The 11,074-nt window shown below is 41.9% G+C and overlaps 1 pseudogene; it reads left to right on the forward strand.

The window, feature by feature from the left end:
- The first annotated feature begins 4,322 nt into the window (after window positions 1-4,322).
- On the forward strand, window positions 4,323-4,975 carry LOC100393487 (bromodomain and WD repeat-containing protein 1 pseudogene; annotated as a pseudogene).
- Window positions 4,976-11,074: the final 6,099 nt, after the last annotated feature.

Raw genomic sequence — 11,074 nt, forward strand, 5'->3', positions numbered from 1 at the left:
ACTTGGGTAATCTGCACACCACCTACAAAATCTTTGCCAATCTGCACCTAGGTATTATTATTCATTCAGTATTTTTATTTAAAGCCTATTGCAACTCATTAAAAAATTCTGGCTTTATCCTAAACCATAATACTCTGAAATCAAGTTTGTTGTGCTCCTTATTTTTCTTCCAGTACACATTAATTACAAAAAGTTTAAATTTCCATCCATGGACCACCTAAAATCACATCATGTACTGTATACTGCAATGGGGCAGAGCATAACCCTAATACGTAGCATATAGAGTCATTATAACTGTATTTGATTCACACTCTGTCCATTAGCTCAAGCAGTATGTCCTCCAGGAATTGCCTCCCTCAGGCATGGGTTAGATGACCCTTCCCCCAATGCCTTCATACTTCAATTGTAGAGTGGTTTTGTTGTTTCCTTGTTTGTCTCACTATACACTTCAGGACAGGCACTAGGAATTTTATCTTCTAGGTTTTCTATCTCAGTGCCTCCACAGTCACTTATATTTGTTGAATGAATTTTTGGCTTAGTTTGAGCCTGGGACAAAGATTTGGGTGCAGGTATTTTATTGGGAAGTGCTTTTGGGGAACAAAATTGATAGGTCAGGGAGAGTGAGAAAAGAAAGAAGAAATGTTCAATATAATTGTCCATTATTGAGGCCACTGTTTATTCCTCAAGCACCTCTGAAAAACATACAGAATACCTCTCTGGATTATCCATCTTGAAGCTTCGGCATTCATTCACCACTACCATCCTGTATTGGTTGAGGATTTCCCTAGAGCTGTTAACTTTCTACCCTTCTGGATTATATTTGTGCACAGAACGGAACGGGCTTCCTTAACCTGATATAAAAAAGCAGGGTTGGCCAGGCACAGTGGCTCACACCTGTAATACCAGTACTTTGGGAGGCCTAGGCATGTGAATTACCTGAGGTCAGGAGTTTGAGACCAGCCTGCATGGTGAAACCCCGTCTCTGCTAAAAGTACAAAAAAAAAAAAAAAAATTAGCCAGCGTGGTGGCACAAGCCTGAAATCCCAGCTACTTGGGAGACTGAGGCAGGAGAATTGCTTGAATTTGGGAGTCAGAGGTTGCAGTGAGCCGAGATTGTGCCATTGCACTCTAGACTGGGCAACAAAAGAAAAACTCCATCTCAAAAAAAAAAAAGCAGAGTCTGTAGGTTTCCTTTTAGGGTGAGATATAGGCAGCATAAATCTGAGCCTGCACAGAACTGTCACTACTGCTGTGGCTGAAATCAGAGCAGGGAGGAGCTAGGAATGTGACTCCAGACATCCCACACCTACCTCTGTTACCCAGGCTTTCCTGTTTTATATCCAGCAGACTGACATGGACATTTTACAGAAAGAAAGCAATGACTAGTCAACTCCTAACCTTGGAGATCAGGAATCTTGCTCCCAGTTCTACTTTTACTGATAAATAACTTTAGGTAGACTCTTCAAATTTAAGTAATGAGTAGAAATTGGAGGATAAAAGAAATTTTTTTTTTCTTTGAGACAGAGTTTCACTCTTGTTACCCAGGCTGGAGTGCAATGGCACGATCTCGGCTCACCGCAACCTCCACCTCCTGGGTTCAGGCAATTCTCCTGCCTCAGCCTCCTGAGTAGCTGGGATTACAGGCACGGGCCACCGTGCCCAGCTGAGTTTTTGTATTTTTAGTAGAGATGGGGTTTCACCATGTTGACCAGGATGGTCTCAATCTCTTGACCTCGTGATCCACCCACCTTGGCCTCCCAAAGTGCTGGGATTACAGGCGTGAGCCACCGCGCGGGGCTCGATAAAGAAATTTTTGATTCAGCCTTCAAGTAATGACAACAAAAGTTAAGGCTGGGTGTGGTGACTCATGCCTATAATCACAACACTTTGGGAGGCTGAGGCGGGTGGATAACCTGAGGTCAGGAGTTCAAGACCAGCCTGCTCAATATGGTGAAACCCCATCTCTACGAAAAATACAAAAATTAGCCCAGCGTGGTGGCATGCACCTGTAGTCCCAGCTATTCAGGAGGCTGAAACAGGAAAATTGTTTGAACCTGGGAGGTGGAGGTTGTAGGAAAAAGAAAACAAAACAAAACAAAAAAGAACAACAACAAAAAACAGTTAAATTTGGCACTGGGGTGAAGAGAGGAAAACATTCATGCTGACTACTCTGCAAACAGAAATGAAACTTCTCCTTGTCCTTCCATGGCTCTTAGAGCAGTATTAATTTCGGGAAAAAAATAATGACAACAAAGTGTAAGTTTAATGAAGAAAAAATTGAAATGAAAACAAGAAGCAGCCGGAAAGAAATCTGAAATATCTTTATAAATATCTATGTGGAACTGCCCAGAATGAGAAACAAAGCCAGAGGGAAATATATCTATACGAAAATAGGAAAGTTTAAAGTTAGGAAGATAGGTATAACCCAAAACCTGAATGGTCCCAAAAGGAATTTAGAAGAATCTTTAAAAATACTGGAAAACAGATGAAATACTTTAAATAAATAAAAAGAGAAAATGGACTAACAATGGCATTGAGATACAGTGCAGTTCAACAGACACTAACTACAGGTTGTCTTGTGAATGCACAGCACTAGACTTTTGAAGTGGAATAAAGACATGGTTCTTGCCCTCAGCAGACAGGAATAAAAGCGAGACCGTGAGGCTGGCCCCATTGGCTCATGCCTGTGATCCCAGCACTATTGGGAGGCCGAGGCGGCTGGATCACGTGAGGTCAGGTCACACCTGACCAATATGGTGAAACCCCATTGATATAAAAATACAAAAATTAGCGGCGCACAGTGGCACGTGCCTGTAATCACAGCTACTCGGGAGGCTGAGACAGAAGAATTGCTTGAACCCAGAAGCAGGGGTTGCAGTGAGCTGAGATCGCACCACTGCACTGCAGCGTGGGCGACAGAACAAGACTCTGTCTGAAAATAAAAAAAAGTGAGATTGTGAGAGGTTCAATAATTTGCTTAAAGTTGCTTGGAAAGGAAGAGGCTGAATCAATTATTTGGGTACAGGTTTCTCTGGTTCCAAAGTTCTTTCCAGAACTCTTACAGTCCTATGGGACTCGACAGGACTTTCCCAGATGAGACTACACTGAATGTTCACCTAAACAACCAGCCTATAAAGGAAAGGCCACAGGGCTCTGCAGTGGGAAATAATGCATCAATAATTCATCAGGTCCACAGAACATGAGAAATGTATATGCCTGGCTGGGCCCAGTGGCTCATGTCTATAGTCTCAGCACTTTGGGAGGCCAGGATGACAGATCACTTGAGCTAAGGAGTTCAAGACCAGCCTGGGGAAGGTGGCAAAATCCCATTGCTACCTAAAAACAAAAAACATGCAACAACAACAACAAAAACACACAAAAATTAGCTGGACATGGTGCCTTGAGCTTGTGGTCCCAACTACTTGGGAGGCCTATGTGGGAGGGTGGATTGAGATCGGAAGGCAGAGGTTGTAGTGAGCTGAAATCATGCCACTGCAATCCAGCCTGGGTGACAGAGTGAAACCATATCTCAAAATAAAAAATAAAAAGAAAGGAAAATAAATATGTATATACCTAAAGTAGAAATAGTGAGATGTTTACAGAGTTTTAAAATTAGAAACCACGGTAAAAAAGAAAATGCTCAGGCCAGGCACGGTGGCTCATGCCTATAATCCCAGAATTTTGGGAGGCCGAGGTGGGTGGATCACGAGGTCACGAGATCGAGACCATCTTGGTCAATGAGGTGAAACCCTGTCTCTACTAAAAATACAAAAATTAGCTGGGCATGGTGGTGCGTGCCTGTAGTCCCAGCTACTCGGGAGGCTGAGGCAGGAGAATTGCTTGAAACCGGAAGGCGGAGGTTGCGGTGAGCCGAGATCATGCCATTGTACTCCAGTCTGGGTAACAACAGCGAAACTCCGTCTCAAAAAAAAAAGAAGAAGAAGAAGAAAATGCTCATTTAAAAACTGAATTACTGCTATGGTAGAATTCTAACTTAACAAATGTCAGAAGAAATGATAGAATTAGAAAATCAGGCTGGGTGCAGTAGCTCACGCCTGTAATCCTGACACTTTTGGAGGTCAAGATGGGTGGATCACTTGAGGCCAAGAATTCGAGACCAGCCTGGTCAACATGACAAAACCCTGTCTCTACTAAAAATACAAAAATTAGCTGGGCGTGGTGGTACATGTCTGCAATTCCAGCTATTTGGGGGCTGAGACAGGAGAATCACTTGAGCCCAGGAGACTGAGGTTGCAGTGAGCTGAGATCGTGCCATTGCACTTCAACCTGGGGTGACAGAGCAAGACTCTGTATCAGAAAAAAAAATCACCACTTGACAACTGTATAATTGTTTCAAGCAAGAATCACCAATGGATGCCACAATTAAGTAGTGAAAATATTAAGAGAGATGGCGGTGGCGTGCCTGAGGAGAGGGGACGCCGGCCTGGTCAGGCCTCGGTGCGGCCTACACACTTCACTCGCTCGCTCCCGCCTCCCGCCCCGCGCCCAGCCATGGCGGAGCCCTCGTGCGCCCGACGCCCGGTGCCTCTCATCGAGTCGGAGCTATACTGCCTTATCGCCCGGTACCTATCCGCGGGCCCGTGTCGGACAGCGGCCCAGGTGCTGGTGCAGGAGCTGGAGCAGTACCAATTGTTGCCAAAGAGGTCGGACTGGGAGGGCAATGAGCACAACAGGAGCTACGAGGAATTGGTCTTGTCCAATAAGCATGTGGCTCCTGATCATCTGTTGCAAATCTGCCAACGCATGGGTCCTATGTTGGTTAAAGAAATTCCACCCAGTATTTCAAGAGTCACTTCTTTACTTGGTGCAGGAAGGCAATCTTTGCTACATACAGCAAAAGATACCTTCATTTGAAGAAGTGTTCTGCTGTGTATTAATAGCCTAATAATTATTATAATTGTGAAGTAATGTAAGCATTGTAGAAGAAAGGTGATAATGTAACTATAAATCATGCTGTGGACTATAAAATTCTCTGCATTTAGCATAGAACATTGAATTTTATTACATAAGTGTTTAATGGGCCCTTCAGCATTAAAAAGTTGATAAAGATACAGATGTTAAGCTAAAAAGCTTGAATTTATTCTGAGATGTGTTTGAGGTTTTATCAATGTAAGTTCTTTTTTTTTAGACGGAGTTTCGCTCTTGTTACCCAGGCTGGAGTGCAATGGCGCGATCTCGGCTCACCGCAACCTCCGCCTCCTGGGTTCAGGCAATTCTCCTGCCTCAGCCTCCTGAGTAGCTGGGATTACAGGCACGCGCCACCATGCCCAGCGAATTTTTTGTATTTTTAGTAGAGACGGGGTTTCACCATGTAAAATGCAATATGGCTGTTAGTTTGGGGCACCCGAGGCTCAGTAGAGGTTTAGTATGATGCCTTCCTTCTCTTTTCTGAGTTGTGAAGAAACTAATTTCTGGCACAGTGTGACTGCTTAAAACCTATATTCTGTTGCCATCTCCTGTAGAGAAGAGCAGACTTTTTTTTCTTAGTGCATTTGCTGGTAGGTCAAGGAGGGATGGACTTTGAATTAGTGTTCAGACTCACAGATCTTACATATGTGTTCTTCAGTAGAGGATTTTCTATCATCCTAAAACGAAGGGAAAGCTATGTAATTTATCAGTACTTCCTAAAGAGAGAGACTAAAGTCATGGCAGTATTGGCCAAATTAACTTTAAAATTGAACAAGTCGGCCGGGCGCGATGGCTCACGTCTATAATCCCAGCACTTTGGGAGGCCGAGGCGGGTGGATTACGAGGTCAACAGATCGAGACCATCCTGGTCAACAAGGTGAAAACCCGTCTCTACTAAAAATACAAAAATTAGCTGGGCATGGTGGCGCGTGCCTGTAATCCCAGCTACTCAGGAGGCTGAGGCAGGAGAATTGCTTCAACCCAGGAGGCGGAGGTTGCAGTGAGCCGAAATCCTGCCATTGCACTTCAGTCTGGATGACAACAGTGAAACTCCATCTCAAAAAAAAAAAAAAAAAAAAAAACAACTGAACAAGTCATGAGTTTTCCTATAACTCAAATTAAATTTTCCTCATAAAAGCTGCCATTTTTGAAAAGTTGGATCAGTTGTAAGACCTTATCTTTAATATTGTATGATATAATTCTACATTGAAAAATAAACATTTACTTGGCATCAAATGGGAGTTGGAGTCGAAAGATTTGGTTTCATGGTCCATCTTTACCAGTTATTTTCTATGGATCTCTTTAAAGGTCCTGGAACCTTTGAGCCTCAGTTACCTCACTTGTAAATTGGCAAAAATACCTACCTCACAGGGTTGTTGTGAGGATTCAATGAGATTATGTATGTTGAAAGTACTTTGTGAATTGTAAAGTGCTACACAAATGTTAGTTGTTGTTGCTGCTGTATCTGAGATGTCTTAATTTTCTTTTCCTTCAGAAATAGTATATTAGTTGGTAAAATGTTGAATAAACAGTTTATTACAATATATGTAAGTATTCTATAAAATCTTTTTTGGGGTTAAAAAATTGTTAAGAGAAACAGGATATTTACATAAAGTATCTCTCCATAAGATACTAAGGATAGTAGAGTACCTATCATTAGATAGATTACTTACCAGAAACTAGAGACACCACAGAACTCTTCTAGCCTTCTCTGATGTTTGCTTTTCTGTACAACTACTGATTACAGTTTCATTGTTGTGGTTGTTTGTTTTGTAGCCAGGATTACAGGCCCCCACTACCACACCTGGCTTTTGTATTTTTAGTAGAGATAGGGGTTCACCATGTTGGTCACAGTGGTCTCGAACTCCTGACCTTGTGATCTGCCCACCTTGGTCTCCCAAAGTGCTGGGATTACAGGCGTGGAGCCACTGCGCCCAACCAACTACTAATTACAGTTTTACTGCACCAGGCATTAAGTCTCTCCTTAGCTTTCTTGTAGAGTGCTGCCATCAGGTGGTAATAGGTGCCATAATCACTTAGTTCAATTATAAGATACAGATCGCAATGATGAATGTTTTTCCTGATGTTTCTAACACTTTACTTTTAAGCGAACTTGAAAACTCATTGCACAGATACCCCATAGTACACTCCCTTATTTCATGAAGATTTCTGCTCAATATGTCACCCTAATAGCAAGGCCTTCCTGAACTACCTTATATTAACTACCCTGCAACATTTCTTATCCCTTTACTCTGCTCCATTTTAAATCATCCATCTTTTAAACACAATTCTCCCTTCCTGAACTCTTATTTTTATTCACCTCTTATTTGGCTGGATTTCATTATAACGTCTTTTTTTCTCTTTCAGGAAGGGTCCATGAGTGTTGTCTCTCTGGAGTTCTTTTCAGTGCTTGGCAACATCTGCTTGCTGCCTTTTACATGAATAACATCTTGGCTGGCATATCCTACAGGAAAACAGAACCCATTCTAAGTTTTTTCAACAAAAAGATTACAAGTTATTGGAAGAATTAAAGTTGCAAACAGGGAAGGTTTATTTTACTTGTGATCAGGAGCTGCAGAACGTTAATCACCACTGAAGCAGCAGCTGGCTGCCACTGAGAAGGTCAGGCTTTTCTGCTGCTATCACAGTTACCAGAGACAAAAAAGAAACAGCTTTTACCTCTCCTCTATCTCCTAATCCCACACAAGTGCCTCCCACTTGTGAAACCTAATCCAGAACTAAGCTGGCAAGGGAATCCAAACAATGTGGTTCCTTAGCTTCTAGCCCCTGAAATACAGGTATGAGCCGAGAAGTAAAGATAGATATAATTTCAGAATAAGTTGCAGAAATGATGCCCATTTACACCTCAATATTTCAGTGTGTGTTTCCTGAAAACAAAAAATTCCCTTATATAACACTAGGAAAATGATCAAAATTGGGAAATTAATGCTAATATCATTCAATCTGATTTGCAGATCTTATTCAGATTTTGTCAATTGCCCTAATAATTTTTTTTCTTTTTTTAGTAAATCTTTTTTTTTTTTTTTTGAGATGGAGTTTTGCTCTTGTTACCCAGGCTGGAGTGCAATGGCGAGATCTCGGCTCACCGCAACATCCGCCTCCTGGGTTCAGGCAATTCTCCTGCCTCAGCCTCCCGAGTAGCTGGGATTACAGGCACGCGCCACCATGCCCAGCGATTTTTTTGTATTTTTAGTAAAGACGGGGTTTCACCATGTTGACCAGGATGGTCTTGATCTCTCGACCTCGTGATCCACCTGCCTCAGCCTCCCAAAGTGCTGAGATTACAGGCTTGAGCCACCGCGCCCGGTCCATCTTTTTTTTTTTTTTAAGACAAGGTCTCGCTCTGTCACCCAGGTTGGAGTGCAGTGGCATGGTCACTGCTCACTGCAGTCTTTACCACCCTTGCTCAAGTGATTCTTCTACCTCAGCCTCCCAAATAGCTAGGGCCACAGGCATACACCATCACACCTGGCTAATGTTTTCTTTTTAATTTTTTGTAAAGGGGTCTCACTATGTTGCCCAGGCTCTTCTCAAACTCCTGGCCTCAAGCAATTCTCCTGCCTTGGCCTCCTAAAATGCTGAGTTTATAGGCATGAGCCACCATGGCTGACCTGGAAATATTTTATGTCTTGATATGAGTGGAGTCTTATGTGCATCATCACACTGTGCACTTAGAATTTTACTTATGTTACTTTAAGGAAGTTATATTTCAATTAAAATTTTTTTACATGGAGGAAAATGATCCAGAGAAAAACAATTTGCATAGATTAAAAATAATATGTAAAAGTTAAATTTAACAATATAAAAAGCATTCATTGTTCTATTTCAAAAAAATCAATACAGAAGGAAAATAAAATATTTAAAACCAGAAATATTAGATTTACATATTTTTCTACCCTCCTGATCAATTTAATTATCATCGAAATTGTGAAACCTAATCCAGAACTAAGCTGGAAAGGAAATACAAACAATGTGGTTCCTTAGCTTGTAAATTTCTTCCTTGTAAATTTGAAATAAATTGTTCCAACATTGCTCTGGGCACAATATCTTTGTATCTTTGATAATCTTTACTGTGTCTTCTATTGTCATTGTTCTGTTTATATGTACTGCTTCATTTCTCATTAATTTTGGTGTTTTTTCCTAAAATATTTATTTTAACTAGGTTTTTATCTGGGCAGAGATGGATCTATTATTCTCTGTTCTACCTTGATTAGCTTATCCTTTCCTATATTTTCCAGAGGTGTTTTGCTTGTTTTTGTCTTGGTCACTCTTTTTGAGACAGACTCTGGCTCTGTCAACCAGGCTGGAATGCAGTGGTTGCAACCTCCTCCTCCTGGGTTCAAGTGTTCTCCTGCCTCAGCCTCTGAGTAGCTGGGATTACAGGGAGCCATCATGACACCTGGCTAATTTTTTGTATTTTTAGTAGAGATGGGGTTTCACCATCTTTGCCAGGCTGGTCTGGAACTCCTGACCTCAAGTGATCTGCCCACCTTGACCTCTCAAAGTGCTGGGCCGCCACCTGGCCCACTCATTCTTTATATTTACCAGTTTGGTCATCTTCTATTCTGAAAGTTTCAGAAATATTCACCTACTTTCATTAAACTTGCATTCTAGTTAGGAAAACTATTTGTCAGGAAAATGAAAAGTCCCTGTCCTCTTTTTAAAAAACTGATAATTTTAGAAACTCTTAGAGGGAGATAGGTTTTTTTGTTTTTCTTTTTTTGAGACAGAGTCTTGCTTTGTCGTCCAAGCTGGAGTACAGTGGTACGATCTCAGCTCACTGCATCCTCCCCCTCCCAAGTTCAAGTGATTCTCCTGCCTCAACCTCCTGAGTAGTTGGGACTACAAGAGCCTGCCACCATGCCTGGCTAATTTTTGTATTTTTAGTAGAGACAGGGTTTCAGCATGTTGGCCAGGCTGGTCTCCAACTCCTGACCTCAGGTGATCCCACCCACCTCGGCCTCCCAAAGTGCTGGGATGACAGGCGTGAACCACCATGCCCAGCTGAGGGAGACAGCTTTTAAAGCCTCTGTGGGTTTTAAAGTTTTATTTAAAAATAATTATTTTGGGGTGTTTAAAAAGTGTTTTGTTTAAATTCTAATTCGCCTCACTTTCAGGCAATTGTCTTTGCCTTTGGAGGTTTGTCCTAAGGAATTCACCATTTGTGCCTGCTTGCTCATTTATCTTGGTTTAATTTTATCAAACTAAATTATTACTTGTGGGGATTTTATTTACTATCCTAGTTTTGAATTTTATCAGCCACGAGACAGCTAAGACTCAAGGACCTGTAAAGATAGGTGAAGACAAGAATCTTTTCTTTCTTTCTCCCTCCCTCCCTCCCTCTCTTTCTTCCTTTCCTCCCTCCCTTCCCTTCCCTTCCCTTCTCTTTCCTTCCTTCATTCCCTCCTTCCTTTCTTTTCCCTTTTTTTTTCTTGTGACAGGGTCTGGTTCTCCCCCGCAGGCTAGAGTGCAGTGGCACAATCTTGGCTCACTGCAGCCTCTGTCTTCTGAGTTCAAGTGATTTTCCTGCCTCAGCCTCCCAAGTAGGTGGTACTACAGGTAAGCACCACAATGCCCGGCTAATTTTTGTAGTTTTGGCGAGACAGGGTTTTGCCATATTGAGCATGCTGATCTCAAACTCCTGACCTCAAGTGATTTGCAAGGTATGGAGAGTATCAGGAAAAATAGGTAATGCATGCTGGGTTTAATGCCTAGGTGATAGGTTGATGGGTGTAGTAAATCATCATGGCACACATTTACCTGTGTAACAACTGCACATCCTGCACATGTACCCTGGAACTTAAAAATATTTATATCTATATTATATAGCTATATTGCCTACATATCATATATCTATATTATAGAGACAAGAAACGAGATTTTATTTATATTTATTTTTTTATTTTTTTTGAGACAGAGTTTCACTCTTGTTACTCAGGCTGGAGTGCAATGGTGCGATCTCGGCTCACTGAAACCTCCGCCTCCTAGGTTCAAGCAAATCTCCTGCCTCAGCCTCCTAAGTAGCTGAGACTACAGGTGCGCGCCACCATGCCCAGCTAATTTTTGTATTTTTAGTAGAGACGGGGTTTCACCATGTTGACCAGGATGGTCTTGATCTCTTGAC

The sequence above is a fragment of the Callithrix jacchus genome, chromosome 17, assembly GCF_049354715.1.
Source record: "Callithrix jacchus isolate 240 chromosome 17, calJac240_pri, whole genome shotgun sequence".
In the NCBI taxonomy this organism is placed as follows: domain Eukaryota; kingdom Metazoa; phylum Chordata; class Mammalia; order Primates; family Cebidae; genus Callithrix; species Callithrix jacchus.